General features: G+C 36.8%; 1 long non-coding RNA gene and 1 pseudogene across 3 annotated transcripts in view; one reads left to right on the top strand and one right to left on the bottom strand.

Moving 5' to 3' along the window:
• LOC107532847 (uncharacterized) overlaps positions 1-16,496 on the top strand; it is a 195,751-nt gene that overhangs the window by 14,720 nt on the left and 164,535 nt on the right. Inside the window, exon 4 of one of the 3 annotated variants that reach the window (XR_015714569.1) lies at positions 7,844-8,873. The exons of 1 other annotated variant lie outside the window; for it this stretch is intronic. This is a non-coding gene — a long non-coding RNA (uncharacterized LOC107532847). Of the gene's footprint in view, positions 1-7,843; positions 8,874-16,496 lie in introns of those variants that run through there. One more of the 3 variants, XR_015714571.1, reaches the window with a different exon arrangement.
• LOC148093078 (small ribosomal subunit protein uS13 pseudogene) overlaps positions 12,839-16,496 on the bottom strand; it is a 32,863-nt pseudogene continuing 29,205 nt past the window's right edge.

Here is a 16,496-nt window from a genome sequence, read left to right on the forward strand (position 1 = left end):
AAAAATAATTGCCTAGCATGAGGATTACAAGCCATAATTACATAAATTATATGAGATATTCAATACTTTATTATAAAATAGGCTTGGTGTTAGATGATTTTTCAACTGTAGAACAATGTAAGTGCTTTGAGCATGTTTAAAGTAGGTTAGGTTAAGATATAATGTTTGGTAGTTTAGGTGTATTAAATGCATTTCTGACTTATATTTTCAACTTACATTGGGTTTACTAGGCTATAACCCCATAATAGGTTAAGGAGACTCTGTAGATATACATGTACCTAACAGAAACTCAATGTATGTGGAGCAAAACTGACAAAATTAAACAGAGAAATACATGATCTAACAATAATACTTGATGACCTCAATATCTCACTTGCCATAATGAATAGGTAAGTCGACAGAAGATCAGTAAGGAGATAGATTTGACCAACTAGACTCAACAGAACACTCCACCCAACAACAGCAGAATATATATTCTTCTCCAGTGCTGATGGAACATTCACCAGAATAAACCATATGGTAAGCCATTAAACAAGTCTCAATAAATTTAAAAGGACTGAAATTATACAAAATATTTCCTTTCAATCACAATGAAAGGAAAGTGGAAATCAAAAACAGATGGAAATTTTGAAAATTCACACATATGTTGAAATTTAAAAGCGCACATCTAAAGACCCAATGATTTTAAAAAGAAACCACAGGGGAATTAGAAAATACTTTGAGATTAATGAAAGTTAAAATATAACATACCAAAAATTATGGGATACAGCAAAAATAGTGATCAGAGGGAAATTTATAGCTGTAAGCACCTACATTTTAAAAAGAAGAAATATGTCAAATCAATAACCTAAACTTCTAACTAAAGGTATAAGAAAGTAGCAAACTAAATCCCAAGTAACCAGAAGGATAGAAGTAATACAGATTAGAGCTGAAATGAATAAAATACAGAATAGAAAAATAATGTAGAAAATCAATAAAACCAAAAGTTGGTTCTTTGAAGAGATCAACAAAATTGACAGTTAACTATACTGACCATGATAAAAAGAATATTCAAAATACTAAAATCAAGAATAAAAGAGGGGACACAAATTACCAACACCAACTCATGAAGAAGTAGAAACTATGTACTGGTCTCTAACAAGTAAAGAGTTTTAATTAGTAGTCAAAAACTTTCCATCAAAGAAAATTACAGGAGCATATGGCTTCATTAATGAATCTTAGCAAGTATATAAAAAATTAGCACCAATCCTTCCCAAACTCTTTAAAAAAAAATAGAAGAGAAAGGAAAACTTCCTAATTCATATTGTGAGGCCACTATTAACCTGATATCAAAACCAGATAAGGGCATCATAAGAAAAGAAAACTACAGACCAATATCCCATGTGGCTCTTCAACAAAATACAAGTAAACCAAATACAAAAATATATAAAAAGCTTTATAAGCCATGACCAAGTGGGATTTATTCCAGAAATTCAAAGTTGTTTCAACATACAAAAATAAATCGAGATACATCATATAACAGAATAAAGAAAACAACCCCTCATGATTATTTTAAGAAATGATCATCTTAAGCAGAAAAAGCATCTGACCAAATCTAATAACCTTTAATGATAAAGATATTCAACAAACTAAGGGCAGACAGAATTTCCTCAAACTAATAGAGGGCATCTGTGAAAAACCCACAACTGATATTATATTTAATGATAAAAGACTGAAAGTTTTCCCCCATAAGATCAGGAACAAGCAAAGGATGTCTGATCTGACCACTTCTGTTTGGTGAGGGTGGGGGAGAAATAGGCATCCAGGATGGGAAGGAAGAAGTAAAACTATCGCTATTTGCAGATGACATAATCTTATATAGAGAAAACACAAAAGAATCCACAAAAAAGCTAATATAGCAAATTTCAGCAAATTTGCATTATACAAGATCAATGTGCAAAAGTGAGTTGTATTTCATACATTAAAATAAACAATCTGATAGTTAAATTAAGAAAACAATTTCACTGACAATAGCATAAACAAGTATAAAATACATTTACTCAGGGATAAATTTAACCAAAGAGGCACAAGACTTGCACACTAAAGACTATAAGACTTTAATGAAAAAATTAAAGAATGCCTAAATAAATGGTGAGACATTCTGTGTTCTTGGGTTGGAAGACTTACTATTGTTAAAATGGCAGTACCACCCAAATCTACAGATACAATGCAATCCCTATTAAAATTCCAGTTACTTTTTACAGAAATAAACAAGTTGATCCTAAAATTCACACAGAATTTCAAGGAACTCAAAATAGTCAAAAGAATCTTGAAAAAGAACAAAGTTAGAGGTCTCACTTCCTGATTTCAAACCCTAATTCAAAACAGTGTGGTACTGGCATAAACATAATCATATGTATCAGTGGCATAGAGTTGAGAGTTCAGAAATTAACTCATACATCTATTTTTGTCAATTGATTTTTGACAAGGGTCCCAAAACCATTCAATGAGAAAGAAATAGACTTCTCAAAAAATAGTGATGGGACAGCTTGATATCCATGGGCAAAAGAAGGAATTTGAACCCCCTTTCACCACGATATAAAAAAATTTAACTCAAAATGAATCAAAGACCTTAATGTAAGAGCTTAGATTATAAAACTCTTAGAAGAAAACAGGAGTAAATCTTTGTGACCTTCGACTAGGCACTGGCTCCTTAGATAAGACACCAAAAGTATAAGCAAAGAAAATAAAGGTATATTGGACTTCATTAAAATTAAAAACTTTTGTGCATCAAAGCACACTATCCAAAAAGTGAAAAGAGAACCCACAGTATGGAGAAAAATATTTTCACATCATATACCTGAGATTAACATCCAGAATATAAAAATAATTTTAATAATTCAACAATGAAAATGTTAAGAAACAATTTAAGAGAAGCAAAAGATCTGAGTAGACATTTCTGCAAAGAAGATATATATATGGCCAATATGCATATGAAAACATAATCAACATCATCAGTCCTTAGGAAAATGCAAATGAAAACCACAATGAGATACCACTTCACAGCCACTAAATGACTCTAGAAATTTTAAAAAATAATTAAAAAATTTTAAAATAAGACAAAGAAAGGAAGAAAAGAAAAAAGGGAAATAAGTGTTAGTGAGGGTATGGAGAAATTAGAATCCTCCTACACTACTAGTGGGAATGTAAAATGGCTCAGCCACTTTGGAAAATGGTTTGGCACTTCCTGAAAAGGTTAAATATAGTGTTATAATATGATTCTATTAGATTCTTCTCAAGAAAATTGAAAACACATGTTCATACAAAAACTTGTACATGAATGCTCCTAACAGCATTATTCATAACAGCTAAACAGTGGAAACAACCCAAATGCCCATCAACTGATGAATGGATAGGAAGTATGTGATTATATTCATACAATGGAATATTTTCAGCCATAAAAAAGGTGAAGTACTGACACATGTTACTACATGGATGAACTAAGTGAAAGTTCTAGACACAAAAGGCCACATATTGTATGTTTCCATTTATATCAAATGTCCATAATAGGCAAATCTATAGAGATGCAAAATAGATTAGTGGTTGCTGGTGGCTGGGAGAGGGAGGAATGAAGACTGCTCAAGGGAGTAGGATGTCTTTTTAGGGTGATAGAAAAGTTCTGGAATTACTGGTGATGCTTGTACAACTTTATAAATATACTAACCACTGAATTTTACACTTTAAAATAGTGAATTTTATGGTGTGTGAATTACATCTCAAAAAAAAAAGTGAAGGTTGAGTCAGAAGAGAGTCAGAGAAAGAAATGCAATGTGGTTGGCTTTGAAGATGGAGAAGGAACCATGGAACAGGCAAGGAAATAGGTTTTCCTCTTGAACCAGAAAGGAAATCAGTCCTATAGGGATCTTGATTTTAGCCCATTGAGACCCATGTCAAACTTCTAACCTTCAGAACTACTGTAAGATAAATTTAAGTTGTTTTAAACCACTAAGTTTGTGGTACTTTGTTACAGCAACAATAGAAAATGAATACAGTACCTTTGAGATATCCAAGTGGAAGTGTCCAGTATGCAGTTCAATATGTCAGTCCAGTATGCAGTTCAGAAGAAAAATTGGGGCTAAATATAAAATAGTGATTTCTAGGCTCTATTGCAACTAAGTTATATATGTGTGTAAGAGATACCTACAGGTCTTTGAGGTTAGTTATGTATTATTTACTTTTTTTTATAGGATGAAACCACAGCATAGGTGTTCGATAAATTCTGAGATGTGGAAGTATGAAATGGTAGAGGTATGACTCAAGTGCGGCGAGTCTAGCCTCAGAATTGGGGTCACCTCTCATGAATGGATCTGTAAATTATTATTATGTGATAACTGAAGCTCTCTGAAAATACCTATTGAATTTAGCTACATGGAGCACTTCAGTCTCATTTACTAGCACTCTTTTGGTGGAGTGATGGGGCAGAGCCAGATTGGGTTAATGAGTGAATGAAAGTTGAGGAAGGGGAGGCTGCATGTGTAGACAGTTCTTCTGCCAAATATGTCTGCGAAGGGGCAGAGAAATATAGCACAGTCTCTGTGGGGGGAATGGGAGTTGAGAGAAGTAGTTTTTAAATGGAAGTCTTGAAGATGCTTAAAAACTGTTGGGAAATTATAATGGAGTGAAGAAAAGGTGAAAAAAATAAGAAAGGATAGATATCCTTATTTATAAATTCTGAAAAGGAAGAGATGGGAGCAATCTATCATGTTATGGAGGATTTTGCCTTATACTTTTGTTATATAAGAAAGGGATAGGTATTGGTTGATGTATTTGGTATCAGGAGGATGCATAAGTTTCGGAGGGCTCCTATGTTTATTTTCTCTCCTATAAGTTAAGGTCACCCTATGAGAGTGGGGAAGGTGAGAGGAGTAGAGGTGAAGTTGGTGGTTATGACAGTAGCAGTCACAGCATTGAATCTGAAGTTGGAGGACAGTGGAGAAGATTTAAATGCTAATTTGGGAGAATAAATTGACCGGAGGGATATATGTAGTATTTTTGTCAGTTTTAGGGCCCTTTTAAGGATTTATCTGGTTTGCTACTATTGTCTTAAGTTGGTCACAAATTACTGCAAGGGTCTTAGACTTCTCACCTCTAGCTGTATTGTAAAATCTTCTGTTTTCCTCTTGATGCCTAAGACAGTGTTGAGAAAGCACTTAAGAAATATTTTTGGATTGATTAGAGTATTCAATGAATCAGAATATCTTAGTTCTCAACATTTCCAGATGAAGTTAGCTTACTATACCATGTTTGTAAAAGGCAAATAATCTGTCTCTCTCAAATCCTAGTTTTAGTAGAAGTCTTCCATAAAAAAGGTCAGTTAAAGACTATTTGTTTTAAAGTTTAAAAGAAAAGCAATAACAAAAAAACCTTATCCCACAAAAGCTAGAGAACAGCTTCAATTCTCAATAAAATAAAATAATTTTATTTTGAGGTTAATAAACTTCCTCATTTTTTAAGTTAATAGATCCATTACCAATGGAAACATTCAAACTGGAGTTGAGCAGGGAAAAGTAAGATTCTTTTTGAGGAAGCAACCAGTGAAACAAGACAGGAGGGCAGACTCTGGGCAGAGATAAGGCAATTCCTGCCAAACTCCTTCCCTGCTCATTATAGTCCACAAATATATGTGTGGTTGCAACTGAGCTTCTCTGAGGCCCCATTCCATTCCAGAGGCAGATAAAAAATGTGAACATTTAACTGTGGATAGAAATCTCACACTGTGAAGCGTAGCAACCAGGAGGGAGTCCCAAGGAAATCACCCAGCAACAATCAGAACCTTGAAAACAAAGCAACCCAGTAACCAAAACACAGTCCAGACATGCTGAGGAGCCAAGGAAAGAAGGAAACACTCCAGGCAGAGTAGAGGTGCCCTAGGTCAAATTCCCCAGCGTCACAAGACGTGCACTTTCTCATTCATATTTAGGGAATGCTATGTGCCAGTACTTTGCCAGGAGCTAGGAATTCTAAGTTGAATAAAAAATAGTCCCTGCCTGCAATGAAATAATGATGATATTTTTTTAAACCCCTAGAATGATGAATGCTAGGATAAGTCATCTGCACAGTGCCATGGGAGCACAGAAGTTTGGGGAGTTTGGAGATGTCTTTGGGACACTCAAGTGGCACTACTCATTTGACAGTTGGACTTATAGGCCCAAGGCTAGAGCCGACCACCTGAATGGTGATACAGGTATAGGAATATGTGTAGGTAGTAGTGGAAATCATGACTTTGAAGAAAGTCATGGAGAAACTCATGAAACAGCATGGAACTCTGGGGAGCACTGACACTTAAAGGGGGAACCAGAGGAAAAGAAGATGAGTGGAGACAGAGGTAAACCAGGAAACAAGCGGCAGAATCGGAGGGAAGGGAGAGCACCAAGAAATATCCGATGCTGTGCTGCCACTCTAAAGTGTACGTTGAATTTAGAACCAAGGGAGGTCATTGGTGACATCCCTCAGACCAGCTTAGGGCAGTGCTGGGAGGAAGCCATGTTACCTTGGTTAGAAATCATGCTAGTTGAGGAAGAAAGGAGAGAAAAGGTAAATATATTCCTAGAGAGGGAAAGAAAAATACAGCAACCTTTGCATTTGAAGGGCACCCTTTGACACACACTTGCTGACTGCTATTCCAGTAATCATTCTAGGCTCTATTGCAGGACCTTGAGACCTTTTCCCTCACTTAACAAGATTTGTGGTCAAACCCTGAGAAGCCATGAGAGAGTAAGAAGTGAAGGGACACTTTGTAGCAGTTTTCAGGTGGAAGGTCCTTTAGAGACATGATTTCATTTAATTCCCACAAAAACCTTTAATAAAGTTTTCATTTTTAGTTTAAGATTCGAAGCAATGGTAAAAGTGAGTTAAGTAACATTGCCTACTAACCTCAATTGTTAGCATGTTGATGTTATAGCCCTAGGAAAACCTTTCCTTTCTCTTGCTTATGGGCCTTCCAGGTTTTGAAAAGTCTGAAAACTGCTCTGAGGGTCTATCCCACCTTCTCTTAAAAAGCTGCATCAGAGGGGTCATTGCCTAAGTCAGAGTGACCTGCTGTGGAGGCTCGGTTCTCAGCATCTAAAAGCTGTGTCCAATCCTAAAATGATTTTCTTCCAACTGGAAAAATGTACTCTGAACAACTAGTTTAAGTCATATACCAGCCTGTCATATTCCCATTTTATATTGGGTTGGACATCATGAAACTGCCGTGTTCAGAGGTCAGAAAAATTGAATGCCAGCAATTCTGTGTAGGCTTTTGGTCATTGCTTGAGCTTTATGGTGAAAGTGATGAGAATATTGACTCTTGGTGCTTTAATTTAACTTTTACACAGTTTATGTGTGTTTTAGTTCTATTTTAAACTTTATGCTTTTTACATATTAGTAAGAGCAGTCTATTATTTTAATGTCTAGGACATATACTAACTTTTATAAAACTAGACTAAAAATGGTATAGATTAGCTGAGAAATCTGTTTAAAGCTCTATATTGTTTATTGGGCACATATCTTAGAAGCTGAGTTTTTATGAAACTGGTTTTGAAATAAACTATCAAGAACTGGTGTTTGCAGCCCTGTGAACGGCTCTGAGCACTTTAACCAGGGCCCTGTGCTGTTGTCTAATGTACCTTATACAAATTCAGATCAGGAACTGAACGTTTACCCATTTTCAATTTCTCAAGCAACATGTGAACATAAACCATATTTACTTTAAATATCAGGCTGTGTGTTCTAGTTGACAAAAAATATTAAGAGTAAGTTATATAGGCAACATGCGTACTTTTCATTTGGTTAAATGATTCATTTTATTCTTATTTCCTGGAAGTATAGACACTTCGATCAGAAAGCCTATCCTCTGTTATACTCTACAATTGAGCTATTGGATTTAAACAGTTCACCAACCACTTACAGAATGCAAACACAGCCTCGCATGATACTGATGTAGAATAAAAGAACCTCGAACTGGAAGATATCAAATTCAAATTCCATCCCTTTATGCTTTGAAGAGCCTATAAAATAGCTTCCATGTAATGGTTAATGTAAACATTACTTATACTTAAAAAAAAATATGACTTTGATACGTTTGTCCTAACTGTAATATCTGGCTCCATTTTAAATATATTGAGTGTACTTCCAACTGACAATCTTTCTGATTTTTAAAAGAATACTGTGATATTCTTTCTACATGCAGCTTTATTGTATAATTTTGTTGTGTGGTGTTATTTTTTGGAAACAAACAGTATTCCATTCTCATGTTTTCAGTCTCATGCTATGTGATAGTGATACTCATGTGCAAAAGAAAAGTCCCAGGTTTGTTTTGTGATGTCTGAACTAGATGTATATCTATCATCAAACAATAATATAGAAAATAACTGGCATAACAATTGATTCATATAATCACTACTATTTTCATTTGGGAAAAAGAATATTGAACTTAGAAGGAAAGAAACGAAAGGACAAAATAGCTGCCCTGAATTCCAAAATGAGGTATTTAAGAAATTTTTTCTTACTAAGAAATTTAGAGAGAAATAAACTGAGTTGGAAAGAGGACTGTATAATTGTCTGTGAAAGTGGTCATTTGTTAAAAATAAGACAAATCTCCATCAGAAGAAGGAAATGATTGCATTTGGGCTAATAATTTTGTGGGAAAATTCACAAGTATTTCACGGACAGGACTATGAAAATATTTATATCCAGTCTCAGTCTAGAAAGTAACTGGACTAAGTGAAAACTGAAGGACTCTAAGCTATTAGAGAATGTGATCTTTCTTAACGATTTGGAAATGGAGTTTTGTACCAGAATTTAAAATCCTTAGTGAATTGCCAGTATCAGGGGAGGGAGAAGCCTTGGTGATGGGTACTGTTTGTTGAAGCATGTCATGGAGGACACACAACAGGGTGAAACAGAAAAGGTTCCAGAGGCATAAAAGGAGAAATACGGAGGTCACACACCTGTGGCTTTTACACCTGTGACCTGACCTTAGAGTGGTCTCATCAGCGAATGTGAGAGCTGAAAGTGACCCCGAAAACTCTGCTTCTACTGCCTCATTTTCAGATCACAAAATTGAGCCTCAGAGACTGAGCAACCTTTTTCCCAATCTTGGGAGATTTTTCATTATTATTTAATGTCACCTAATATGTCTCATTAGTTATTGTAAAGGTATTATTATCAAAAAAGTGATGCGGCCAGTACATGTAAATGCATAAAAATGAGCAGCAGCCGTAGCATTACTATTTTAACGGAGCATTTGAAGAGGACACTCTGGCATCCATCCCAGGAAAAAACACTCCAATAATCCCCTGGAAACCTGAGGGCCAGGTTCTAGATCAAACCTCCAGACTGGTTTGAAGCCTCATCCAGCTTCTGGCTTCCAGCTTTCTCGGTGGGAAAAGATGACTGACCCTTCCTAATGGAGGTGTACTGATGGAGCATAATTTTTTCACCCCTTCTATTGCATGTTGCATGGACACTCAGGGCTCACACTTTGCAAGCCAAAGGCCACAATGGGAAGAGAGGATCAGAAACCCTAAATTTTTTTCTTTTACTGTAGACTCTATTACAGATGCCCTCCATTTCCCCCTCTTTACCCCTTCCACCAGTCCCCTACTCTCTCCCTTTGGCCTTCACCACATTGCTGTCTGTGTCTATGGGCCATGCATATACACAGATACGTTCTTTGGCTAATTCCTTCCAGTCTTCTCCTGCCCCACCAGAGATGTATTAGTCTGTTCCATGCATCCATGCCTCTGCACCAATTTTTGTTTGTCAGTTTATTTTGTTCATTAGATTCCACGTATAGGTGAGATCATGTGGTATTTGTCTTTCTCTGACTGACTTGTTTTGCTTAACATAATATTCCCCAGGTCCCTCCATGCTGTAGCAAAAGGTAAGAGATCCTTCTTTTTTACAGCCACCTAGTATTCCATGGTGTAAATGTACCACAGCTTTTTTATCCACTCATCTCCTGATGGGCAGTTGAGTTGTTTCTGAGAGACCCTGAATCTTTAAATTTCCTGAGTCCCCCTTCTCTGAGCCATGCTCATTGGCATGTGTGGTCAGCAGAGTCCCCTGGGGCAGGCCACTACTGAACATCTTGACAGCACTCTCATCAGCAGTGGTGCCCAGCTCTCAGGAACGAATCCAGTTAGGGGTGTCGACTCTGTCCTTAGTGACAGGATCACCCAGAAGCTCTCCATTTGCCAGCACAGCTCCTGAGAGGAGTCTGCTCTGACTGTCTTCCAAGTTCCAAGCTGCAGCTCTGTTATTCTTTCTAAGGTACCTCATGTCACAGTTCCTGCTTTGTCACAATGTTTCCTAATCTGTGGACTTCAGATGCCTCAGAAACCATTGAATTACATCAATAGCATGTGACCCAATATCTACAACAAGTATGTCTGTAATTCAAATAAAAGTATTAATAGTTACTGTGCTACATATACTACACTGTGCCAAGCCCATTGCATACATCATCTCATTTAATCCTCACAGAAATGCTGTGAGGTAGGTATAGTGATCACCCCCATTTTCACAGGTGAGGAAAGAGCCTTAAGAGGTTAAGTTGCTTAAGATCATAAAGCTAACAAATGGATAAACTGGTGTTCAATCTTGAAGACTATGACATAAGTATGCCTCTCACATATGTATAATTACTTTTTTTTAAACAAATGTGTGCATGTGTTATGATTAAAAAGTTATATATAGATTTTAAAAAGTATTATATAATTTATAGTAGAATTTTGTCATTTTGTTTTTTTCATTATTTTTCTACAATGAAAATACCTCAGCTATTACATGCTTGGCACATGACATGTTATTTTTTAAAGAGCCTTTTCAAGAATCTTGCTCAAATCCTTTTAAAAAATATAATAGAGAAAAATGACTGGTAAGTTGAGGGAACATTACTCTTGTACCTGCTTTTTTAGCAGCATCCTGCTGTGCTGTAGGGAGCGCAGGGACCCACCACTGACTATGACCTTGACGCAAACGAGCACTGAGGCACCTCTCAATGAAGACCTTGAGTTACACTAAAACAAACCTGACACAAATTGAAATAAGCAAAACAATGTGAAATTATTTTAATTGGTTGGTTATTTCATTCATTTGTTTATTCACCCATCCAACAAATTTTTATTGGTTGCTAGTGGGCACTGAGTGAGGAACTAGAGATACAACCTTCGAGCAAGAAATGGTCCTGGCCAATTGCAAGAGAATGTGACACCTGACTAGTTATTTTGCCTGTTAAAACTCTTTCCTTCTTTGTTCTTTATGTTTATACTTTACATACCCTCACTTAAAAGAAATTTACTTAGCAAATGTGAAATTTAAGAAATATAGATAAGTTAGAATTTCATTATGAGGAATCATCGGGTCCTGTCTTGCCTGATCCCCAGGTTTCTGAAACCCCACTTGCCATGGGTCACTCTACAGGGATGCTAGGTACTGTAGCTGCTAGCTACATCTTTGAATTCAGCTTGGCATTCCACTGTATTAGTGTTCTGCTCAGGCCCAAAGGGGGATTGGATTATAGGAAAAGTTCTCAAAGAGCCTTTACTACTGCTTTTGATTCTAAAGAAAAATTTGACATGTAGATATTTAGGAAATTCTATTTCAAAATTTTAGGTTATAATCAGAAGCTGGGTTAGATGGGGGGAATTTAAGGATCTTTTGTCTATCTGGAAATCAGCCTTAAGACACCTTTGGTTCTACCCCCAGTGATATGGCCCCCATTTAAAAACTGGAATTGGCATTGCATTTCTGTCCCTACTGCCCTGGCAGTGCGAAAGCCCTGCTACCTGCCAGCAGACTTGCCTGGTTCTGTCTGCTCAAGTCGCCTGTCCTGGATTCTGTAAGCAGGCTCTGGTAGGATCCCTGGTTACCTGGTAGGATCCCTGGTTACATGGTCTTGAATACTCTTGATGCTTCGCTTATCTTATCTTTGCTTTGTCTATTGATAACCATTTTTAATTCATACAACATATATTTATTTAGTATCAGACATTATTCAGGGACCTGGAAATATAACAGTGAACAAACAAAACAAAACAGAAACTAACCCTGCCTTCATGGAGCTCTGCATTCTAATAGACACCAAAACCTGGTGAGCTACCCTGCCCCCATTCCGACACAACTGGATACTTTTCCCTACACCTGAAAATTCTATTTCCAGGTCTTAATTCTGCACAGTCTTCTGTCCCACTGCAGTGAAGGGACCCCTCCTCTTCCATGATTCAGAATGTTATATGAAGAGAGGGCACATGACCAAGGGTAAGTCCATTGGGGTAGCAGAAGCCTAGATATCAAAATGAACTGAGGTTTGCAAAAATGTAGGGAACAAGAAACAAAACTTTAAAAGTTTGATTAAAAAAGAGGAACAAAGAGGCAGAAGTCCCATTGGGTGGAGTCAAGTCTACAGTGACCTACTGTTGAGAGATTACTTAGGAAAAACCATGCTATTGTAGCTCAGTTTTACTTTTATCTTCTCATTGAAAAGAGTAAGAAGTGGAGAGCAGAAGAGAAAAACACCTTAGCAAGAGAAAGAGAAGCCCGTGGTGGAGAACCTAGTTACTTTAAATAGTCCCCCAATTCTAGTAAATTGCATCTCGATATTCTGTGAAAAATGTGTAAATTACATTGCTGATCTAATTTGCAAGAAAGCAGAACTTTTAAGAATGGTAGAAGTTCCAGCTTCCAGGTGATGGGTAAGTACCATCCTTATTTTCAAAAAGTGGGAGAAGGAAACTTTTGCATCATGAATACCAGTGACTTGATGTTGAACTTTTTTAGGTGTATAACTATTTATTAATAGACAGGGCCTATAGAACTATTTCTTCTTGGATACACCCGCAGTGTGGCCACTGCCACAGTGGTCTTGGTATGCTGGCCGTGGAGGTGAAGGCCCAGAAGTGGCACCTGAATCTTCTTCAATTGCTCCAGGTCTTCATAGTTGTCAAGACCAGTGGCCAGACCTGGATATAATTTCCATGTTCCATGTCATTCTGTCTGTTTCAGAACCCTTCTTTGATTTCATATTGCCTTAGATTCTGCATGATTGTGACCACAAGCTCTACTTCATCCTCAGTGACCGCTCTTTGTGAGTCAGTGTTTTTCTCAACACTCTGTAAGCATATCTCTGCTCCATACTCTTAATGGCAGTGATGACAAAGGCTATTTTCTGCAACCCATTGATGTTGGTATTCAGTGCTTGCAAACTGTGCTGGAACTTCTTGGGGATCGCTAGAGATGTGGCCTCCTGTGGGAGAAAGAGATTGGAGTTTTTTAAAGTTGGTTTAGAAGCCTCTAGGTCAAGAGTGGGCAAACTGTGGCTCACAGGCACTATCTGGGTGATTGTTTATTTTTATAAATAAAGTTTTATTGCAACAAAGACGTGCTCATTTGTTTGTGACTGCTTTTGTGGTACAACAGCATTTTTGAGAAGTTGCAACAGAGAACATGTGGCCCACAAAAGCCTATTTTTACTATGTGTAAAATTTACTATATTTACTATGTGAAGCTTTATAGAAAAAACTTGCTGATCCCTGCTCTGGGTAAAGAGGCACTGGGCACTAGCACTTGAGTTTGCTAAAAATGGTGATGTCCAATCAACATACACACAGATACACACACACACACACACACACACATATATATACATATTTACATTTTGGGGTGTCAGGCTTACTAGATATATAGATCGGGGAAATGTTTTTTGTCATTTAGCACCTGATCTTCACTAAAAATTCAACTACTATTTCTTGAGTATGTCAAGCACTGGGAATGAAAAGATGAATAATTGTCTGGTAAATGAGACACATACAATAGGGGATAATTCCCCCCAAAGTAATATTTCCTATGAGAGGAGCATGTCCAGAACAGTGAGAGAGCTTTGAGGGGGCAGTTTACCAACTAGAAGACAAGGTACAGGTTGAGTACTGAAGAGTGAGTGGGAATTAGCTCCCTGATGAAGCAAGGAATTCATCTGCTACAGCAGTGGTGCAGCACCCAAGGTAGCAGGTTTAGTGGGAGAATAAAAATTGGTGTGATACTGTTATAAGGGAAAGGTGGGAAATGGCAGGAAGTGCAGGTTGAGGCCAGGTTGGGAGAAGGAATTTTTTTGCCAAGTTGATGAGTTTGGACTCTATTTATTATAGAAGCAAAGAAAAACTATTAAAGCATTTTCTTTGCTAGAGTAAAACTCAGATTTGCAAATTAGATGAGTCCCTTTGGCAATGGGGTGAGTCAAACAGAAACCTAGGAACCTGACTTGAGGATTATTGGTAGAATCCAATCAAGAAGAGGTTAGTGCATGGACAGGGTGGTGATGTTATGGGTTGAAAGGAGTAGTAGATTAGAGAAATATAGGATGTAAAATACATAAATTAGTGACATTTGATTTAGAGATGCAAGAGTGTGATAAATCAAGAAAAACTCATAGTATTTTTTGTATGGTACCTAGATAGATAAATGAAATTATCAGTAGCTGATAGGGAAGAAATCAGAAGGAGAATCTGGTTTGGCCATGGGAGAGATGCTCAATTAAGTTCTGAATTGGTCATCAGTTATTGTCGTAACTGTGTTGCAGTTCAACTTCTTCCTCGATCCCAACCCCTGCCTCTCGCTTTCTTAAAGATGGTGTTCCTAAGTGCACTCCCTAAAAAACCTTGGCATGCAATTGCTACTTCAGAGTCTGTCCTGGGAACCTGACCTACCTAAAACAGAAGCAAGCTGTATTGTATTTGCTAATGTATTTAGTTGACATTTTTGTACCTGCATTTTTAAGTGAGATGGGTCTAGCATTCTTTAAATATCATCAGGCTTTGGAATTAATATTAATCTGTCTTCATAAAATGAATTAGAAGATTTTTTTCCCCTTTTTGCCAATGCCTAGAAATACATAAACAATATTGGAATCATCTGTTACTTAAAGATTAAACCCCATCTGGTCTTTGTGCCTTGTTCCTTGATAGGTTCTTAATCACCAGTGTGACGTCTTCTGGAGTGATTGGCATTTTAAATAATGTGGCAAAATTGGTTTTGTTATCAAAACCAATTGTTACATCATTTTGCTTAGAGTCGCAGTTTCTGAGAACCTATTGATAAGATTAAGTGAGGACTTACTGTAATTATTTGGAGCTGAGTAGCTGCTGCCCCCTCTAGGAGCAGGCCTGTACTCTGCAGCCCTCAGGTCACTTATTTACATTTTCGGAAAAGCTCCTATAGATGCTTGAGTTGGCTATCCCTGCCATAGGCCAAAGGATCAGGTTTTAGGACTTCCAGTGCAATGTTGATTAAGAGTGGTGAAAATGGACATCCCTGTCTTGTTCTCAATCTTAAGGGAAACGTTTGTAGTTCCTGCCCATTTAGTATGATCTTTGCTGTGAGTTTGTCACATATGGCCTTTGTTGTGCTGATGTATGTTCCCTCTCTTTCCACTTTGCTGAGAGATTTTATCATAAATGGGTGCTCGATTTTATCAAATACTTTTCTGCACCTCTTGATATGATCATGTGATTTTTATCCCTTATTTTGTTTATGTGGTGTATCACATTTATTGATTTGCAGATATTGTACCAACCTTGCATCCTCAGAATCAATCCCACTTGATCATGGTGTATGATCTTTCTAATGTATTGTTGGATTTGATTTGCTAATATTTTGTTGAGGAGTTTAGCATCTATGCTCATCAGAAATATTGGCATATAATTTTCTTCCTTTGTCATGTGTTTATCTGGTTTTGGAATTAGGATAATGCTGACCTGATAAGATCAGCTTGGGAGTCTCCCCTCCTCTTGAATTTTTTGGAATAGTTTGAGAAGGACAGGTGTTAGTTCTTCTTTGAATGTTTGGTCAAATTCACCTGGGAAGCCATTCAGTCTAGGACTTTTGTTTGTTGGATGTTTTTTTATTTTTGCTTCAATTTTATTAGTTATAATCTGTCTATTTAGATTTTCTGATTCTTCCTGATTTGGTTTTGAAAGATTGTATGTTTCTAGAAATTTATCCATGTCTTCCAGATTGTCTAGTTTATTGTTCATAGTATGTCCTTACAATCCTTTGTATTTCTTTGGTGTCAACTGTTACTTCTCTTTCATTTCTGATTGTTTTTGAGTCTTCTCTCTTTTTTTCTTGGTGAGTCTGGTTAATGGTTTGTCAATCTTATTTATCTCTTCAAAAACCAGATCTTGGTTTCATTGATCTTTTGTATTGTTTTTTAGATTCTATTTTGTTTATTTCTGCTCTGATCTTTATTATTTCCTTCCTTTACTCACTTTGGGCTTTGTTTGTTGTTCTTTCTCCAGTTCCTTTGAGTGTAAAGTTAGGTTGTTTATTTGAGATTTTTCTTGTTTCTTGAGATAGGCATGTAATGCTATGAATTTCCCTCTTAGGACTGCTTTCACAGTGTCCTATAGATTTTGGGTTGTCATGTTCTCATTTTCATTTGTTTCAAGGTATCTTTTTATTTCTTCCTTGATCTCATCGTT

Source organism: Miniopterus natalensis, chromosome 5 (genome assembly GCF_054644295.1).
Source record: "Miniopterus natalensis isolate mMinNat1 chromosome 5, mMinNat1.hap1, whole genome shotgun sequence".
In the NCBI taxonomy this organism is placed as follows: Eukaryota; Metazoa; Chordata; class Mammalia; order Chiroptera; family Miniopteridae; genus Miniopterus; species Miniopterus natalensis.